The sequence below is a fragment of the Diplotaxodon limnothrissa genome, linkage group LG23, assembly GCF_057381915.1.
Source record: "Diplotaxodon limnothrissa isolate DT_005_m linkage group LG23, D_limnothrissa_male_GT1.1, whole genome shotgun sequence".
Classification (NCBI taxonomy): Eukaryota; Metazoa; Chordata; class Actinopteri; order Cichliformes; family Cichlidae; genus Diplotaxodon; species Diplotaxodon limnothrissa.
The window spans coordinates 7,021,767-7,042,592 of NC_140617.1; positions in this window are offsets into that span (position 1 = coordinate 7,021,767).

Sequence of the window (20,826 nt, forward strand, 5' to 3'; positions counted from 1 at the left end):
CTCTAGCAGATTGCTGCAGTTGCCCATAATTTGCATGGAAGATGAAAACTGTAAACTGAGAAAGTTTGTCTTCAAAGTAAATTTTGCCCCTCACAGCTGCAACTAACACCTTTGAAAAGTTGTCACTTTTTCTTTCAAGACAAATGTTCTCTGTTTCTGGTTTGCATCACACATTTTCACTTGGTGTTTACAGACAAATCAGTAACTTCTATGCAAACTATAGGCAAGCGTGGCAACCAAAGCAATCCCAAGGAGGTTTTTGGTGCAGCACCGTATACCTTTTGTGACCAGTTTCCAGGAAATTCCAGCAACCATTTGCCAACTGGTCACAGAATACATATTTTTCCAAGTAATGGATGGTTTCTGGGGATCACTAAACACCAGGCCTGCGTGAACAAGGCTTTAGCAATTGATTTTAGAGTGAGTCTGACAACAAGTGGTTAGGAAATTATTTATATTTTTTAATACCAACTGTAAAGCTGGTTTTGCCACCTAAGGTAGCATGTTAGCAGACTTGTTTTTACCCATGAGCACTAAACACAAAGAGTCTGTTTTTTGTTTTGCAGGAATTTACCCAGATCTCACCAAATTGCAGTGAACCAGAATTGCACTTTAGATGCTCTGTAACTGGGTGTAACAGTAAATCAGAGGACTCATTTTCTTCGTTTTTTCAGAATTGACCTGCTGCTGACAGATGAGTTTTTGATGAGAGAAAATTTACCATAATCCGTCAACCTTTTACGATACCGCATTTTATTTAAATGTCACTTTGTGGTGCACAGGGGATCCCAAGAAGACACAAACCCAGCAGAAGATCACAAATGTAAGCAGAGCGCTGACATGGACCCCACGCTGTGTGTGGGCAGAGTGATGCTCGTCAGTGTCTCAGCTGTGGGGGAAACTTGTGAGGGAAAAGGAAAGCCCTCATTGCACAAATTTCATGTGTCTGTGTGCATGAGTGAGCACTGACGGTTGACAGACAGAGTTGAGGTTGAGAAGACGGTGGTCTTTATCACACCCACGCATCCTCTTTTTCAAACCTGAAGCTGCTTTACTTGATTTCGCCAACTTCCACTCATTCTTAATCTGCCTCACTACATTTCACACACTTTGTTCTGAACCACACTTAGAAACGGATTAAGTTTCAGAGAGGCATTACATCTCCATCCATCAAACATGATCCTTCAAGTGATAGATGCCATTTATCATGTGGTTTAAGATGAAGTATGTTAAAATTACAGGGTTACTTCTTTTCTTTTTTTTCTGCTGCTGCTGCTGCTTGTTTGTTTTTCATATATGCTGATTACCAGTTGCCATCCAGCAACATTTGCAGATGCAGCAATAAGGAAATGAACCACTCCCACTAGCACTGAAGCCAGTTTTCTTTCCAACATATTTCTGTTAATTAAAAGTGCAGTTTCACTATTTTGTGAGGACCTTAATCTTACTGGAAGTCCCAGCTTTGTATGACTGGTCATGGGTTCAACTCACAGCAAAAGAGGATGCACGACCATTTAGCATAAAGGTGATATAGTGCTGAACTTTAGCTAGCAGAGGATATGGGGACTTAGCATAAAGCTGCGAAGGCGCTGTTGTTCTCAGCAAGTGGCTGTCCTGGTCGATAATTAGGTCAGCACAGCCCTCCTGGGAGAGGAGGGCAGAGGGGACACTGTAGAAATCCCTTAGCCCCATCACAGCCAGATGAAAAGAAAACAGTCCCAGTACAGGTTCCACATGTCGAGGCAAAGGGTAAAAATGTGTTTTAGATTTTCCTCCTTCCCTCTCCTCTCTGCTCTTGTTTGATTCTGAGCTGCAAGGGGATAACCTCCTAAGAGCTCCTATAACACCTTGCTATCTTGGCCTTTAGGTTTTTTCCTACAATATATGAGTTTGTGTGCATACTGTGATGTGGTCTAGCATATCTATTTCTTCCTTCCTCTGGGTTTTAGCTAATCCATATCTCTAGGCTTCCTTCCCAGAACAGTGAGACCTTTTTAAAGAAAACAGAGCTGAGCAGCACCTTGGAAATCCCACCACCTTTCTCATTAAAGATGAGGATGAAGACGAAGTTGATTTTCCTGATTCAATTTAAGCCCATGAAACTGGACCTTAGCCACAGCACTTCAAGAAAGGGATGAAAGAGAGACAGCTGGAGAGAGAGGAGGGGTGCTTAAGTGAGCCATGATGGCTCTGTTAAATTACTTTTCTTCAGTCCTGATTTCAGGATATACAGGTTACTGTGTGGGGAGCATGTTTTTAACATCTGTGCATGTGGTAAGCCAGTGGGTCAGTCACGGCTTTAGTGTGACGCAGTCAATAAAAACACTGAAAAAATATTTTTGTCCTTTTAATATACTGTTTGGTACATACTGAAATTTTGGCAATCTGATTAGTAAATCTGCAAAACACAGAAAAAGAAAGCTAGGCGATAATCGCAGTTATATGCTTTATGCTAACTGCGACTCTAATGCAGCTAAACTGTCTTTCATTTGAATGCGGGACAGTTTAGCTGCATTCAAATGTCAGTTTGACTTTAAGTTGACAAGTCAAGAGGTAATGTGAAGAGGATTAAATTTAGAGATAAAGACAGACACATTCGCGTGTGTGGCTGTACCCTGCACGTGCACATCCAAGCACGTGCATGTGGTTGAGAACGACATAATGACCCACCAGCAAAACTGCACGCCACGCAAATGACAGACCTACACAGATAAAGACTGTTCTTATGTTCATGTAATTCAAACAATAATCTACTGTGGGCTCACTGATATCCTGCCAAGCTGGGTATCTTCTCTGTAATCACAGTTGTCACGTTTGGACAGAAGAAGAGAGCAAAGATTCCTGTTCTCTACCAGGCTCCTGCTTTCTTTAAATCTTGTATTAATGCCCTTATAACAAGAATACTTAGTCTGTAGATCTGTGACACTTGGGTTAAATATATAAAATTGTCACGTATCTAAACATATACATATAATGTGGGATTCAGCTGGCCCCAACTTCATCCTGGCTACATTCAGAAGGCTAGAAGAATAATTTTGGGAAAGTGCAGAGTTTTACAGATTTCAGGTGGATAGTTAAAATCCTCCTCTAACATATGTGAGTGTCCACTCTACGGTACATTTGTCTCTGTCAGCAGGCCTTCAGCAACAGTGAGGATCAAACCCATAAAGTAACAATCCAGGAAACCAAGCTTGCTCAAACTGACCAAAGTCTACAGTGTCTACTGGCAGAGGAAATCAGTAAAAATGTTTTTCTAGGGAGATATTTTTGTCCCGCTTTGGAAAAACGACAGTTGAAAAAGGGAGAAAATGAATCATGGGCAATAGAGAATTATGCAAAGGTGGAGTTTAAAAAAAGACTGTTTCTCCTTAAAACATTAGTAGTACAGATGAGTGTTCAAAATACCCACTGGGCAGTTATGCCTCCTGTTTTTTTCTGGACCAGGCGCTACTATCTGGTTTTTATGAATCACATGTGGCATCTGCTTACTGAAATAGGCTCTTACTTACCGAACTAAAAAGGGATATGGCTACTGTATTCTCAATAAGATTAACAGTGAACATTAATATGAGTCAAAATAAAGTTTAATTGAACAGAAAATGACAATTAAATCTTGCTTAACCTAATCTTTGTTGTTACATTATCTTAAACTTAAGAGCCAATTAAACCAATGGCTGACTGTAGTTCCCCTCGGAATATGGTTTTCTATCTAGACCGAAAGTGTGTTTTCACAACGTTAATCTGAGACTTTTTGGTCTCATCTCATACCACCAGCTGTGTTTTTGTTGTCTTTCCCTAAGTTTCTGTCTTTCTCTTCATATCAGAACAACTGTTGACAGGGTCTTTCAAACATTTTGAAGATTGCTTTTTCTTTAGACTCTTTCACTATTGTTCACTCTGAGTTGAACTGTCAAAGTCTTTATGTCCACACAATGCATGTGTAGACTATATTTAAGCCTTCAAATGCTATAAAGAGTCCAGCAGCACTTCATTCTATGGTCCAGATTGTAATGTGTGTGTGTTGTATGAAATAATCAATTGTGTGACTAATTGAGTATATTAAGCAGATGTCCACCCGTGATTTAAACCTATGGTCGACAACTGCATATCTGCTGGAAAAATCATCCTCTTCACACACCCCCACACCCTTAACTTTAAGCTCCACACACATCCCCTACAGTCTCTCTGGGGAGCTACTGCAGGCAGCCTGGCTCCAGTGTTCTTCACTATGACCCAGGGGGTCTGCACATACCCAAACTGTGATTCCCTCCTGGGGGCACAGGTACACTAATCGTCCTGGAATCACTGGAAGAAGAAGGTCATGTGTGGTCATAAACACGGTACAAACACGTTTAATGAGTCCCAGTAAATCCTGTATCTTGGCTGACATTCTGCATTGTTTGGTGGAAATTTATTCAGGGAAGTTATTGTGGAAAATGTCTGTCTCCCAACGTTTTCACTCATTATCCACAAGCACTCTCTCTGCCTCTCTTAAATCTTTTCCTAAATGTGACCTTCAGTAAAAAAAAGAACTTTGTCTGAACTCAGAAGGGAATTGAAGTTATGTAAAAAAAAAAAAATAATAATAATAATAAAGATTGCATTTCTTACATTGCTAATGCAACAAAAGGTCACAAAACCAGCAGTCTCTCATTTTGATGCATTTCAATTAAAATCTGCCTGCATAGAATCCTTTAACACTTGATCTTTTTTTTTTTTTTTAAAAGAGGGTTTTTTATGTACAGTTTGTGTAGCATTTCATAAACTAAACAAAGGACATCTTAACAGTCTTAAGATACTCGATCACACTTCAACTGGCATTGCCAGTTATTTTATTCTTGCTGACGTTATGGCTTTAGGAATTCACCTCCACCATGTTCGACTACCTTTAGTAGCCATAACTCAAAATGATTTTCTGTATGATTGGCTCTGTATCAGTCTCTCTTTCGATGATGCATCAATTCATGGGGGTTTGTTGACATTTGTTTATGCAGAACTCTCTTGAAGTCTCTTGAAGTCTGGACTTTGACTGGGCCATTGCATCACTTTGACAGGTCAGACAGGTCTCACATTTGATTCTTGAATAGTGTAGCATGCAGAGAGTTCATAGTTGACTCAGTGACTGCGAGACAACCAGGTCATGTGGCTGTCAAGCAAGCCCTAATACACTAATACTAATACACTGTAATAACTGGCACACTGACATGTTATGCATCATTCACACTCTAATGAGCACAACTTGGGGTTCAGTATTTTGCCCAAGAATACTTTGGCATGCACACTGGAGCAGCCAGGGATTGAACCTGAAACCTCCTACTTAGTAGATGATCTGCTCTACCTCTACTGAGCTACAACCAGACCAATAATAATAATACTACTAATGCAGATAATTCATAATTATGATTGGTAACTACTTTATCAATGCAGTGATTATCATTCTCTTTTGCAGACTTCTGTTTTTGCCTCACTGTGACTGATTCATTTGTGAAATCCCCTTTTAGAGACCCACAGGCCACTTAGAGCCTGTTGACCTCTGACCTCTGGGAGGGGTTAAGTATGGGAATGAGAGGGTCACTGAGAATTCAAGGGTTAATTGTCGTTCTTCTTAGAAGCAATCGCCAACATCTCCCACACTTGATACCCTCCCACTGCCTCCAAGCAGACACACACATATATTTGACAGCTACAACAGCAGCTCGGCTTTCTGTCCTCTGCAGTGTCTCCTCATATCCTAGCCTGCAGGCAAACAGTTCCCCTTTCTGTGGACAGATAGATGTTCTTCTTGTTTCCTGCTACATATTTAACATACCAAAGGGAGCTAGAAGGTCAAGCCTTGCCAAGGCCTCTCCCCTAAGGACTTTGTCTGGACTCTACCCAAGGGATCCAAATACACAACCCCACCACAGTTTCAGACATGGAGCCCCTGTTTTGTCTGGATACATCAGGGACCATCTTCTAGTCTGATATAGCTGAAAGTTTTGGCCTCTGTAGATAGTTTACTCATTGATAACAACACTGAAGTGGGTCTCACAACTGTGTTTGTCATGTGGGGAGCATTTTTACTGGAATTATCTAAAAAATCATATCAGATCAAAAGAACATCTATCTGTCTACAGAAAGGGGAACTGTTTGCCTGCAGGCCAGGATACGAGGAGACACTGCAGAGGACAGAAATCCGAGCTGCTGTTGTAGCTGTCAAATATATGTGTAATAGCTGTGACTATTACAGCAGCCATCCAAAATGCTCACATTTCAGTTTTACTGAGAGAATTTTCTAATATTCCATTAGTCTGTTACTTATCAGTAGGCACTTAGAAATAATTTGCAGTAACTGTGTATGCACACTGCAGTTTATGGATGCAGCTTACTACCATTAGCTGATAACATCACTCCACCATCTCATCCAATCACGGTCACTTCTGGCTCCAAGAAAATACTCCCAAATAATGCTATTATGGGTGGGTAATGTCAAGGTGGTTACATTCATCTTTTATGTTCCTTTTATGGTTACATCCCAGGACACTTCGGAATGATACTGGAAAATGTAACATTAGTTGGAGTGGAATTTTCTTTTTTTTTTAAATAATTCTTAATTCTTTTATCAATTATCGTATATCAATTTATTCCAGCTGTTCATATGAAGGACACTGTAGGGCTACAGGCACATGTGTGTGAAGAGTAACAGGCATGTGTGTGGTCATGTGAAGCAAAATAGATCTGATTAGTGGACTGGATGGAGCGCAGCAGGGTAAGAGGGTGAGATGCAAAGACAGAGGAAAGCCAGGTTGGAATGGAAGGGTAATTGGCTAGGATGAAAAATGAGAGTCCTTGACCTTTTGTTACCTCCAGGGATTGCTGATAGCATGAGAGCCCATCCCATCGCCCCATCTCTATGCCACTCCCTCACCCATAAAGATCTTTAACTACAGGGATGGAGGACAGGAGGGATAGAGGTAAAAACAGCCGGAGAAGCTTGAGGGTGGGGGGGAGGTTCTTGGCCGTTCTGGGGTGTGGTGGTGATCTTTTATTGTGTGTGTGTGTGTGTGTGTGTGTGTGTGTGTGTGTGTGTGTGTGTGTGTGTGTGTGTGTGTGTGTGTACATCAGGGTCTCAGCTGTCTTTGCCTCCATTAGTCCCTAATAGGGCTGTCACTCTGGGCTTTTAACTCTGCTTGTTAGCATGGCAGACAACCAGCAAACTCGCTGCTGATGGCTTTCTGTTCACCCGCTTCCAGTTCCACAGATGTCTCCATTAGAATTCCTATCAATCCAGGTCAATGCCCTTCATGTATAAATAAGAGCGTGTATGCATTATGAGGCCTACCTGAACTCCAACACCTGGAAAGATTCTCAACAGTGCTGCTTTCTTTAGAGCAGATCAGCAACTACTTCATAATCTGATGTGCAGTACAGTTTAGCAGGAATTCCCCAGCGCCCTCAGTGTGACCTGCTGGGTCTGTGCACAGCATGGTGACAGGTGTGTCCGTTAATTAAAGCTCTGAGGTAATAACAGGGCGGCAATTGAAGCCTGGCTGTAAAGAACAGAGGCCCAGGGGATGGAGAGTTACTGGCACGAGTTTACCTGTAGACTGAAAAATCCTCTTTGTTGAAGAATGGTGAAGTCTGGTGAACAAAAAGGTATACTGATTTTGAATTTGAAGTTTTCAGTAGAGTCAAGTTAAATTTATGCATGTTGTTTTGGAAACTGCTGCTCAAGGTCGGCCTCAAATGTCCACTCTACTTAAAAGAAGTACATTTTGCGCTTTAGGGTGTCACAGCAAGTGAAACAAGCGACATAGCCGTCAGTGTCAGGGAGCTAAGTGAGTAAATAGTTTGGGCTAGTTAGTCAGAAAAAGTGATCAAGGAAGGGTTTCAGAGAAAGGATTCAACTCAAGAGAGCAAGCAGCTGTGAGGAGGTGCAGTTTGTCCTTGTTAAACTCACAGCCATATGGCTGGCATCTGAGCTGGTTTTGGAGGTGATTTTTATGGCTGCTTTTATAACCTGGCAGGCTCACACCGCTCCAATGAGAAAGTGCCTGCCTACCTGCCAGTACACGACCATTCAGCTGATGGAGAGGAATAAACGTGAATAATGTGCTGAACTTTATTCTACATTTGGTATATTAAAAAGCACCGAGATTCTTGGTCTTGAAAAAAGATTAGTGAGGATAATTAGGAAATACTTTTGGTGGCTGCTCACATGTCCTTACCCTTTAGTCTTTGCTTTTCCTTGTTACATTACTTTGTCCCCTGCTCTATCCATCATCCATCCCTTCAGGCCCTTTACGCCTATTAAAGGCTCCCAGTGAAATGTGTCCATTTGAAATGAAAACAAACAGTGCTAATTTCAGTCCCCCCCCCCCATTCTCTAACCTGATGGGTGTGCTACCTCTCTGAAAGTGTCTCTGTGAAGTAGGATTGGATCACAATTTAAGTTTCACCAACCAGCAAAGAAAATATTTTACCCTCCACTTGTTCTCCGTCACATGTATCCCATTACTTGGCCATTGCAATCAGCGATAAATGCTTAACAAACAATTATGCTTGATACTAAAAACAGTGTGATTACTGCATTTTTCTTTAGATCTGCACATGCTTATCTGTGCACAGAAACAATTTTTTACTGTTACATTGCTACATGGTTTTCTTCTTTGTTAAACAGTTAAAGAAGCTCAATTAATTCTAAGAAAAACCATGGTATGGGAACCTGCCCTCAATCAGACTCACACACATGCATTATATCTGCCACGAAACTAATTGCGTTTCATCTTTTCCCACAAAGTTCATTAGGTTCTGCTGCCGTTGTTGTTTGACTTGCCAAGCCTTTCCACCAAATTGCATTTCTCAGGCATTTCTTTCAGCGTTTGAACTTGAAATATGAGGGGGATCAGGTTTCTACTGAGGAGAATTAGTGAGTGCGTGTGTTTGTGTGTGTGGCTGACTGGCGGTTTCTCGTCTGCTGAGAGACTCCTGTGCGGACCAACAGATGCTCCACACACAAGCTGAGAGAACGGGTTAAGCTTTTGCACTCAAAAATCTACTTTTACTGTAGATGTTTAACGTAGCTTCTTGTTGTTCTCAGTTTGATACATCTGGTATCAAACTAAAACGGTAATGAAAGACTGCATACTTTGCCAAAGCAAACAACCCTTCTGGCTCATTTTATTATCAAGAACATTATCTGGATCTGCACCAACGGTTTATGGTCTTTTCCTTTAGCTATATGCTCCTCCTCATCGAGTTATAAGATTTCCAGCTCAGTAATTTTTAAGTAATCTTGCTGACAGCCGAAAAAACAACAAATAAACTTCTGTCTTCCAATGTGCAGTGGAAAATAACTGTTGAAATAAACAACAGTTTAAAGCATCCTTTAAATTTCTCTGAAGAGACAAAAAGCTTGCAACATATGAAATCATGAAACAACTTTATCTTCATGGATTCCATCATTTGATTCTTATAGTCTGTGGGTTTTATTGAATTAATACAATTTATGGCACAAACTGTTTATCTCTAGAACTAACTATTCATTCCGTATGGCAATATTCACTAATGTTTCCACCTGCATGGAAATTCTATTCAAATTTGTGCTAAAATAATTTTGCATTATATTCAAACACACTATGTAAACAAATAACTTCACATTGATCTGAATGAGAAAGCTGAAACATTTTAGATGTGTCAGAGGTAAAAGGCCAATCCTCCACTGTACACGGTACAGTCTAAGATAAACTTTAGATCCTTCGTGAAGATATCGGTCAGAATTGATCATCAGATTTCCATCCACCAACCTGGCAGCAAAGATGCGCTTGAGATCAAAGTGAAACTCACACTGACGCACATGTTGGCTGGGGAGGTGATTCAGAAGACTGATCGTTTATCTCTGTGTTCAGGTAACCACATCTGTGGGTGCTGTATTCATGTTTACATCACGATGATAGAGTCTCAACTAACCACACTGCTTCACTCCTCTCTCTCTCTCTCTCTCTCTCTCTCTCTCTCTCTCTCTCTCTCTCTCTTTCATCGTGACATTGTGTTGTGGAGGACTCATGGATCACGGCCAGAAAGCAGTTCCCCCTCTCCTCCACCCTCCCCTCGCCTCCTTGCTCTCACATCAAACCTGACCTTCAGAAACTAACTGCAGGCCCACTTCAAGCTTGTGTTGCGGTTTTGGCAAATGGCAAAAAGAGGCAATGTAGGAGGGAGATGGTGATAGGAACGCAACAATTACATTGGAGGAGAAAAGATGGTTAAAAAGATTTGATTTGACATTATTCATGCAGCTATGTGGAGGCAGAGAAAAGGATAGTGGAGGGGAACTGAAAAGAAGGGTGGTACAAAGCTGAAATCTGAACTGCTGCCAAAGTATTGTAAGAGTAACTGCTCCGCCTGCAGCTGTCCTGGTAATCTTTCCCACAGCACTCCCCCCCACCCCCCCACCCCCCACCCCCACCCCACCTCCACATCTGTCCTCATTCCTCCTCTCCTCTCCTCTGATGAGGATCCGATCACCAAAACAAAGGAGCATTCTTGGTGCTATAGGAAACCTGGCCACACACTAACATAATCTAAAAGTGGGTTTTCCAAAGAAAGAGAGAGACAAAGTTGAAACGACTCCCGAGCTGATGCACTTGTGTTTAAATGGAGGAGAAAGGAGGGGACGTTAAATGGAAAATGGCTGTGTGCCAAGTGGCAAAGTGCCCTTTCAGCTGTCTGCTTGTTTTATACCGACTCCTCCATCACAAACATTGCCGAGGACAAGCTTTGGTTTATGTGTGCGCGCGTGCAAGCGTACCTGCAATAACTTGTTCTGTTTACCACCCACTGTAAAAGGCCTTGTTTCGCAGACAGTTCAGACGTGTCTGTTTTGGACTGGGGACAGAGAGACATGTAATTTAGAGTGCAGCCTTATTTCCTGTCAAAGACTCATAAAGACAGATGATAGCACACTCGTGAACGTGTGCCTGTCACAGACATCTTGACAAATATGCTACTATGTGTGTGTGCGTGCCTGTAAGTGCGCTGATCAGTCAAACTCCTCTCTTCCCTGCATGCATTCAAAGAAATGTATTGTCTGCTCTTATCTGTGCATCAGTGCAGAAGGAGGAGAGGAGGAGGAGCTGCAAGGGTGTAGTTAACCCTCCTCCCCCATCCCCCCATCCCTACCCTGCTTTTGAGCTGTGAGATATATTCACCTTTTAGCGCTGACAAAACAACATATAGTGCATGCTACTGAATGATGAATGTTGCTATTGATGGCGAAACTGGTGTCCTCTCAGTCTTTGAGACGACTTCAATTAACAAGGCAGAAAATTAAAGATGGAAAAGCAAAGACAAAAATATTATACATATGAATGTTTCCTTACAGAGGGGCTGAATGAGCATACAAAATGTGGACATTATATATATGACCATCATTGTCAGCAGCTCCCAAACTAGGTGACTACATATAAAATGTTTTGAAGAAATATGTTAAACCACATTCATAACAATACAAAATCGTTCACAATGAAGCCAATGTTCCCTTAAGCCAGTACTATTGACGAACGGTCTTCATAAGACCCTTCATGTTGCTCTTTTCCATATCTTGGCATTTATAAGGAAAATGTAACAACATCCAACCACAGTGTATGTAAAAGGTGAACAAAGCATCAACTTTTGGCATTCCTGATTTTTAGAGAAACTTCACAGATCCTGGTGAGTCTAAATGAGAAACTGAGGGATGCTGAATGCTAATACAATAGCAATGTGTGGATTACAAGGTAGCCAGGCTCTAAGAATTCCCGGCTTTCATTTTTATTTCATGCTACATGAAATTTAAGAGGCGTTATGTTGAATTAAATAAGACATGAATCTACAAAATCTGAAGATAATCTGATTAGCAAAACAGTCACAGAAGCTATAAAAGTGAGCGGCAGGGACATTTTTTTCACAGGCGTCTATATAGTTCAAGGATCAAATAAGTTAGCCCCTTGTCTACCATTGAAATCATAATTTCTATATGGTCTGTGCATGGAATAAATATAAAATATGTATTTAGAATATGTGTTTACTAATAGTGTCAAAGAATGCTAATCCACGTAGCCTTTATCGTGGTACCGCTAGTGCAGCCTTCTGGGCAAATAATGGGGAGTTTATTCCTGTTTTGTGGTGAAAGGAGCCACTGGTTGCTTTGTCTTGCTGCTTTGTCTCTAATTCAGAAAATGTTTTATAGCCCTTGTCAGCATGGTGGACTTGCAGCCTTGCATGTCTCCTCATGCAGGATCAACAACATACACTATTAATAAGGGGAACCATTACAAGCAATGTTTCAGAGCAGAACTGAATGAATAAATGAATGCAGTTACACTGCAAGCAGGAAAATTTAAAAAAGGTTAAAAATGTCTAAAAATCTGTGAACTCATCAACATCCTCCAAATTCTTTTAAAAGTCTCCTTCATTCATTGACAGTCAGTGAATGAATATTGATTTCATTTATTATACTTGATTATACCTGAAATTGACTTGCAATTGGAAAAATATAATTACTGCATTAACGTTGTCAAGTAGAGCAACTTATATTAAGACATCCAAAAAGCACAAGTGCATAAAAAACTACTTAACCTCAGTATGAGGGTACTTGTGATTAGTTAACTTCCATAAGTGTTTAAATGTTAAGTAGTTTGAGTTGGCAAACTTGAGTCTCTCAGTACAGTATGGTAGCATTGGTATATAAAACCATTCACTCTGGTACAGTATAAGTATTGTTTCTGCTTAGTTCCCAGCAGAGTAGTAACAACAGTGAATGCAATAAAACAAAGACCTCTCTTTAAAAAGGTCTCTGTTTGCTGTTAAATCCTAGAACAGATCTGGAGGCTTTGCCCAGTATATTCTGTAAATGGTATCAAGTGGGTTTTAGCTGCTATTTTGTTAAGTTAAGATAAGAAACATGCTCAAAATTCCCCAGCATCCAGTATACCCCACTGTGCCTGATTGTCTGTGTCCTGACATGAGAAAGCCTGGCTGGGTACAGGCCAGCTGGAGCAGCGTTGAGCTCCTCTGAGAACCTGAGTTACAAAGACTCACTGTGCTGGAGTGGCACAGAAAACCTCTCCCTGGCAGCAGCTCTGAGGGTTAACCAATGCTGGGCAACACTTAAAAAGTGATTTTCTGTCTGCCTTTCACCTCCACGCTCTTTGCTCTGCTTTCTTACTGGCATCAGCTTTTCTGTCTGTCCCTGTCAATCGGTTCTCTCCGGTTCTCTTCAGGTGGATCCATTTAGCAGGTTGAATGACTCATCCCGTCTTTCTCTTTCCGTCCGTCAACTTTCTCTTTCCTTTCCTGTCTCTTTCTTTTTCATTTGTCTCTGGCTCTCTGTGTAAGTGTGATTGGTTATTTATCCAGCAGCCACTACATGTGATTAGTTTCGAAATAGCTTGCCCTTTTGTCCGTTACTCCATCAGCAGCATTGTTTTTTCAAAAAAGAGTCAGAGTGATTATCCTGCCCTGTTTTTATAAGTGTTTTATACATAATCCCTTGACAACAAGACTGTGATGTCATCACCGTGAGAATTTTAGACCAAGATCAGGCTCACTGAGCTTGAAACATGGCACTAATCCCACTGTAAGTGGCCTAAAATCCAGTCCAGGTGACAACTGAGCAGACGGAGAAAGTAAGGCTGCGGGGAAATCCCTTTCTATTTGGAGATCTGAATTCCCCACCCTCCCACCCGCTCTTCCCCGTCCTGCTGCCGTTACCTTGAACTTAAGCTGTTTACAAAAAATCCCCACCAAAAAAAACTGTCAAAGAGCCAAAGCCCTACCTGAGACAAGGTAGTACACTAGTCTGTCTTTCATTGCCATAGCTACAGAAGTTTTAATCACATTGCCGTTTTGTGGAAAAACACATGTAACCCCAAAAGTTATCTGCAACATTTAACAGGATTTCCAATTTTTCAGATATTTTTGTTTTGTCATTCAGGAGTTAAACGGAAAGCCAAAGAATGTCTTGGACTGAGCTTTGGGTGTAATCCCTTGATCCCTGCTGGTTACTGCAGTGCTCCTGTCCTAAACACGCTAATGCAAATACTACACCGTATCAAGAATAAGACTAAGACCTTTGAGAGAGCCATAAATACCCACTGGTTATTCAAATAAGTCACATTTTATTTTCTGTAATCCAAGAACAAACAGCAAATATTTGACTTTCAGTTTTTGTTCAGCATCAGATAAGCTCAGATCCTACAACAGGTGGGGACTCTCAGCTTTACTACCCTGAAGGTGAGCAAAGACCTGATCAAAGAGATGAGCAAAGGTGACCAAAGAGAAGAGTCATTTTACTGCTAATGGCATGTAGGTTTGTCAAAAGCTTAGCTCTTTTAAGTGTTAATATTTAAAGTCATTATGGTTTGACTGCTTATTTACTTTCCTGCCAAGAGTTAGATGGGAGCAGCTATCCCAGCACAGTAGTAGAGGAATCCAGTCATGTACGTTTCTTCTTCTTCTTCTTCTTCTTCTTCTTCTTCTTCTTCTTCCTCCAGCTGTTCCCTTTAGGGGTTGTCCTTAGTTCCCTCCTCTGTCACACCTTGAGCATCTTTAAAGTTCATTAATTGACAAATTCTAAACAATTTTATTTCTACAAAAACAACAATTTGCCACTTTTTGGAGTCTCTTGGCCAAAAACCATGCTCTTCCAAATATCTTAGCTGGATGAATCGCAAACAACCAGAATAAACAAAATTGCAAGAATAAAGAAAATATATTATTAATTTTGCCCAGACTGCTGAAAATGAAGTGTTTTGCTTAAAATCTCTCGCGGATCTAAATTTGTTGTAGGTCTAGTTCCTCGTGTCAGCAGGTAATAATGTAAAACCTAATCAAGTGTTGGCTATAACACACATGTGTATATTAGTTTGCAAAGTTCACTTGGTCAGGTGACAAGTTTGTATTCAGCGGCACCCTCAGGTGAACTATACCCACATTCATATGGACTTCAGTAAAGGGCAGCTCCTGACCTGTGACCCCTATAAAGGTTTGGGGTAAGCTAGAGGGGATGAGTAGCTGACTTAGTTGACCTGTTTAGCATGTTTAGAGCTAAGGTTGACCTCAGAATCATGGCCACTGGGTCAGTCCAAGGTGTGAAGCCAATGACCCGACATCTAAGCTGTTACTCCTTTGTCTTTTTGCTTCCAGTACAGAAACCCAAGCAAGAAATCGAAGTCACACCAGCTTATTCTCCCTTCCCTGTTTCCACCTTCTCAAATCCCCGGGCCGACCTATGTAAATAAACGTGTGTACACGCGGTCGACTCACCTCTACTCCCCACCATCTCCTACTTAAATAAACATATGGGGGGAAGTGAGGGGTTAATAAGGCCAAGTTTAGGGAGAAGAAGAAGAACGGGGGGAGCGATGGAGGCATGGAAGGAGGGGTGGAAGGTGAGGGAGACCCAGGGGAGCTCATTATACTAAGTCAAAGTGCACACGCACACACACACATTCTGATGCACACCTCCAAACTTTTTTAACACACACACGGAGACTTGTTACTCTCCATGTGTAACATATGCTGGCTTAAAGCCCCATTAACACACAAGTTTTATAAGCGCACTTACTGAAAGCAGTAACCCAAAAACCTTACTGTTTGCTGGTGAGGTGAAGCCCACAAGTGACAAAATAACAGTAACTTTCAAGGATATTAAACTGAGTGTAGCAATGATCTTAGTGTTTTTTTCTCTCTCTCTCTAGAGTTTAAGATAACATTTTCTTCAGGAGCAGGCAGGTATATATGTGTTGCACTACAAATATATTTTGTTTTTTAGCTTTTCTCTGAATCTCTCCAGCTTGGCACTGTTTATTTACAAGTGCTTGTTTTATGATCATCGCTTTAATTGATAGTTAACTATGGCTCTGCACTCCCACTGTTGGATGAACATAAACAAGTGCTAAAGAAAAACACGTGTTACCCTCTCTCAGCTCTGTGTGTGTGTGCATGCACATGACCTGGGGTGTGAGAGCCAGGAAAGCCAGACTGGTTTCATTATGCTCCAAACTAGCCCATTACAGTTCAGGGAGAATCGTCCAAACCTTTAAAAAGTTTCTATGGCATTACCATCTCAACTTCAACTTTCCCCACTCTCTTCTTGTTCCTCACCTCTGCCTCCACTTTCCTCCCCCTCTCTGTCCACCACATGACACACACACAAACGTGCAAATTGCCACGCACGCAAGCTCACGTGCGTGCAAACACACACACACACACACACACACACACACACACACACACACAAATGTGCAAACTGCCACGCACACAAGCTCACGTGCATGCAAACACACACACACACATAGAGGAACGTGGCATTCATTCTCTTTTCCCCCAGCGATAAAGTTTCACAGCCACCTTCTCTCTGCCCTCTCAGATTGACTGCCCTCTGCTTAAACATAAATAAACTGGTGGAAAAGTTTTATTTTCATCAAATATTCTTATTGCTGGAGCATTTTGGGCTCCTCACTTTCATTCCCTGTGATGTTCAATTCAGGTTTCTGCGAAAGGGCGACAACAACAGGAGGACTCGCTCTGTCAGAGCCTGGTTAGTGGTCAGTTTTTAACTAGGTCAAGGTGATTTTATCACAGTGGATTCACAGTGGTTCTCAGACTCTAACCCCCAAATAGAAATGTAACAGCTTTTATAGTTTTAGGTCTTTCTATAGTTTAATACTGATAATTAAACTTCAGGACCTGAAGTGGGAGCCCACCATCACCTCCGTCATCAAGAAAGCCCAGCAGAGGATGTACTTCCTGAGGCAGCTGAAGAAATTCAACCTGCCAACACGGACGATGATGCAGTTCTACACCGCAATCATCGAGTCCATCCTCACCTCCTCCATCACCGTGTGGTACGCTGGAGCCACTATCAGGGACTGCAGCGTGTTGTGCGCTCTGCTGAGAAGGTGATTGGCTGCAGACTCCCATCTTTGCAGGACCTGTACACCTCCAGGACACTGGGGCGTGCAGCTCGGATCTCAGCTGACCCTTCTCACCCTGGACACAGTCTGTTTGACCTGCTCCCCTCAGGCAGGAGGCTCCGGTCCATTCGCACCAGAACCTCTCGCCATAAGAACAGTTTCTTCCCCTCTGCTGTTGGACACATGAACAATAACCATATGACTGTCCCCGCCACTAACACATGACCCTACGCTGTGTCACTGCATCATTCCATGTTTGGCACTGATCACCACCTGCACTCATGTATATATCTATCTACGTAGCACTTTTAATTCTTATTCTCATGTATATATCTCATGTATATCTCATGCACATATCTTTCTACGTAGCACTTTTAATTCTTATTCCTACTTTTATTTTTTCATGTCTATTTAAGTGCTATTTATGACACTATGTTTGCACTGAAGCACCGCAGCAATTTCCTAATGTTGTAAACCTGCTCAACATTTGGCAATAAACCCCCTTTCTGATTCTGATTCTGATTCTGATTCTGATAATGGTGAAATTCATAGACTCCATAAGAAGGATGGATGCTCCCACCAAGTCACCACACTAAACTTTAGAAAGATGACTGTCACCATCTTGCTAAAGTTGTTTTTTAGTTATCAGAAGAAACTTGTCTTTGGATTTGGTGCATCACAAAGATGTGCCTGCTAATCAGTGCCAAGTTACATACAGATAAATACTATGATTTCACTCACCAAAACTAACACTGACACCACACACATGGTTGAGAGAAGCAGTTTGGGGACTCCATTTAACTGAGTATAGGCCCTAATTATACAAAATTAAGCTGCAACAGAATTTAAACCTCTTCAGTTGTAATGAATGGGGGAAAATGTCAACCAAACCAAATCCATTTCTTCTACAAGGCTGGAAATATGTGTATTTGCTGCTCTAAAGTTAGGCATTTTACCACGGGAGTCCATAGGGGTTAACTCCCCTTTTTAGTTAGCCTTAAAATAACTATTGGAGGAACTACCATGTTCACCCTTCCATGTTTGCTTTATTTTTCAGGCCCAGTTGCCACCTGGCAGCCTTACCCGATTTTGCATTAAGCCAAAAAGGAGCTGAGCAAACAAACTGTGTGCTTTTGCCAACAGATTTGACATCAGTTTCTTCATCTAACTCTAACCAACAAATGAGTATGTTTCAGAAAAGTCCAAACTACTCATTTAGGAGAGAAGTAGGAGAAACTGCACTTTCAATAATTACAGTGCAGATGTCTCTGTTGCAAAGCATTTTAATGACTCAAAGAGGTCTAGCACATCTGCGTTGTATGGCAGGGCTGGTGGTCTGTGATTCTTATTGGGTTGTGTTTGATTTCTCATCTTAATGTGCCCTGCATTATGATCGTGCACACATACACATCGCACACTCTATTATATGAGCCATTTACCGTGTCGCCATGATAAAGCTCTTGGCGCTCTGCTGAAGCTGTTTTAAAGCCCAGACACCCTTAGCCATTACTCAGGTGATATGCCAGCAGCCCGTGATCAATGTGTCTCTAATAGAGAGGATGAGGGAGGGCAAAAAGCGAGAGAAAGGCAGCAATATTGATAGAGAGAGGCAAAGATAAGCACATAGAGGGATTGCACTTTTACCTTCACATTTATCACCTTCTTCATTCAGAGCAATAGCCGGCCCTGACCTGTGCTGCAGTAATAGCCTGTCTGGATGCTGTATTTACGAGGTGTCATCAAAACAATTGCATTTATCTCGGCACCCAGATCATACACTTTCATCATTATGTCTTCACCTCTGTGTATGCAGGTGTGTGTGTGTGTCATGACCCATGCTTCAGCAGGAGTGAGGAAAGCTCAGGGGTGACTGTTGACTGTGATGCGGTTAATACTTCTTAAAGTTCAGCCAAATCCTGAGGTCATCACTCATGTGTCTGACCTTCAATCTGTTCACGTAGCTTATGTCCTATCAGTAAGTCTATCTAAGTCATACTTGGGCGGTCGGTACACAGAAATGCCTTCGGGCTTTGCAGCAGTTTTCAGAATGTAAACACTGTGAATCATAAAGAGGATTGAAGAGCACTGTGATGGAAGAAGAAACAAAGTGAGGGCTTTGGCTGTGCAGTGTTATGTCTGTGCATGGGAAAGGGAAGCTGAAGAAGCGAAAACTTTGATAAGCCGGGTTGAGTGAAATGGGGGAGGTGCCATTGTGTGAGTGTGTGTTAGACTGGTTTAACGTGTGTGGGAGATGTGGAGAGCGGAGCGGGTGAGAGTGCCAGGCGATGTAGGGTGGAGAGAGAGCGGGGGCGCGTCTGGAAAGTATCAAACCTCAGCTTTGCATATGTGTGAGTGCACGTGCATATGTGGTGCGTTGTGGAGCCCCTCTGGTCTCTGGCTTGTTAACCTGCAGGTCACGGGCAGCTTCAGGTGATGAAGTCAATGCCTGGCACACAAGACGAGAATAATGAGCTCTTCCAGAAAAAGCACATGTTCGTGAATAAGAATACATACATACATACATGTGTTCGGGTGTTTTTAATGCTCTTTACATCGAAGTGCTGTTTTCACATTTAGGAAATCGTGCTTACTTGTCAACCGATTCCCCTCTTGTGGCTAAATAGCAACATACACAGCAACCAACTGGCTGTAGATTCATATGTAACCTGCAACATATTTTGACTTACAGTATGATTTTGGCATACCAGGTGCATGCATAAAGCTTATCTCCATTCTATTTAAATCACTTCTCCAGAAAACCCTCATCTGAAGCATCTGAGAGGAAAACATCTTATTTTCTGAGATGGACTGAAGGCCACTCCTTTTAGAGCAGCCTGTATTTCTTTGATCATGGGTATTGTGTGTGTGTGTGTGTGTGTGTGTGTGTGTGTGTGTGTTCATTCTACAGAAAGAAAGAGGCCAGCAGCTGGTATTGTGTGTGTTACCCCGTGAGACCTGGTTGGGGCTGGTGTTGTATTACATGTACTGGTGTTGCTGAGGCGAGGTGGGGTGAGTTGGTTCGATAGCCAAGAAGTGAGGGGTGATAGATGAACATGGTGATGCAGGGTGAGTGGTGAGGGGGTGGATACTGGCCAATTATGCCCAGACATCCAAAGCCGTTCTCATGCTCTGGCACTGGCTATTGTAGTCTGGAATTTGAGAAATCCATTTGATCAGCACGGTGTGTCTGTGTGGGTGTTATTTTGGATGGCTCCTGAGGACAAAACAGCCATCAGACAAGGAAAAGAGAGAACAGACAGAGGAGACACAGTGCAAGGCTTACCTGATGAATACACGAACCTTCAACACACATTTGAAAGCTTAGGCCACGGCCTAAGACTCAACATTTTCATCAGTAAGAATGCAGCACTACATGTTTGGAAAACTGCAAACTATATGCAATCTTTTAGAAAAAAAATGTTGTCCAGGCGATGGAAAAGAAAAAAGAACAACATTCCAGTTCACATTGTGTGGATGACAAGGGTGGAAAGGAGGAGCACTCTGAGATATTTTATCTGCCCCTGCACTATTTTGCACCTCTGCACTCAAAGGGAATCCCATCTTTTCTCTTTGACCTCAGCATTCCTCAGACTGAGAGTGAATGCAAGGTCAGAGCATGTGTGTGTATGTGTGTGAGAGACACAAGTGCTCACCTTCAGACTACTTAAGGTAATTAATTCGATCCTCAGCCATGCAGTTTTGATGGTTGAATAACCCAAAGAGAAAACCTACACCTGGGTTTAATGTCTCAGTTAAGGTCGTCCTGCTGAGATGATTTTTCTGCAGCTGAAAGTTCGAGTCTTTCATCGGTCTCTGGAAGTTTGTGATGCTTTATAGATTTACAAACACATGACTATGTGTCTTTGAAATGAATAATAAAGTGTGTGTG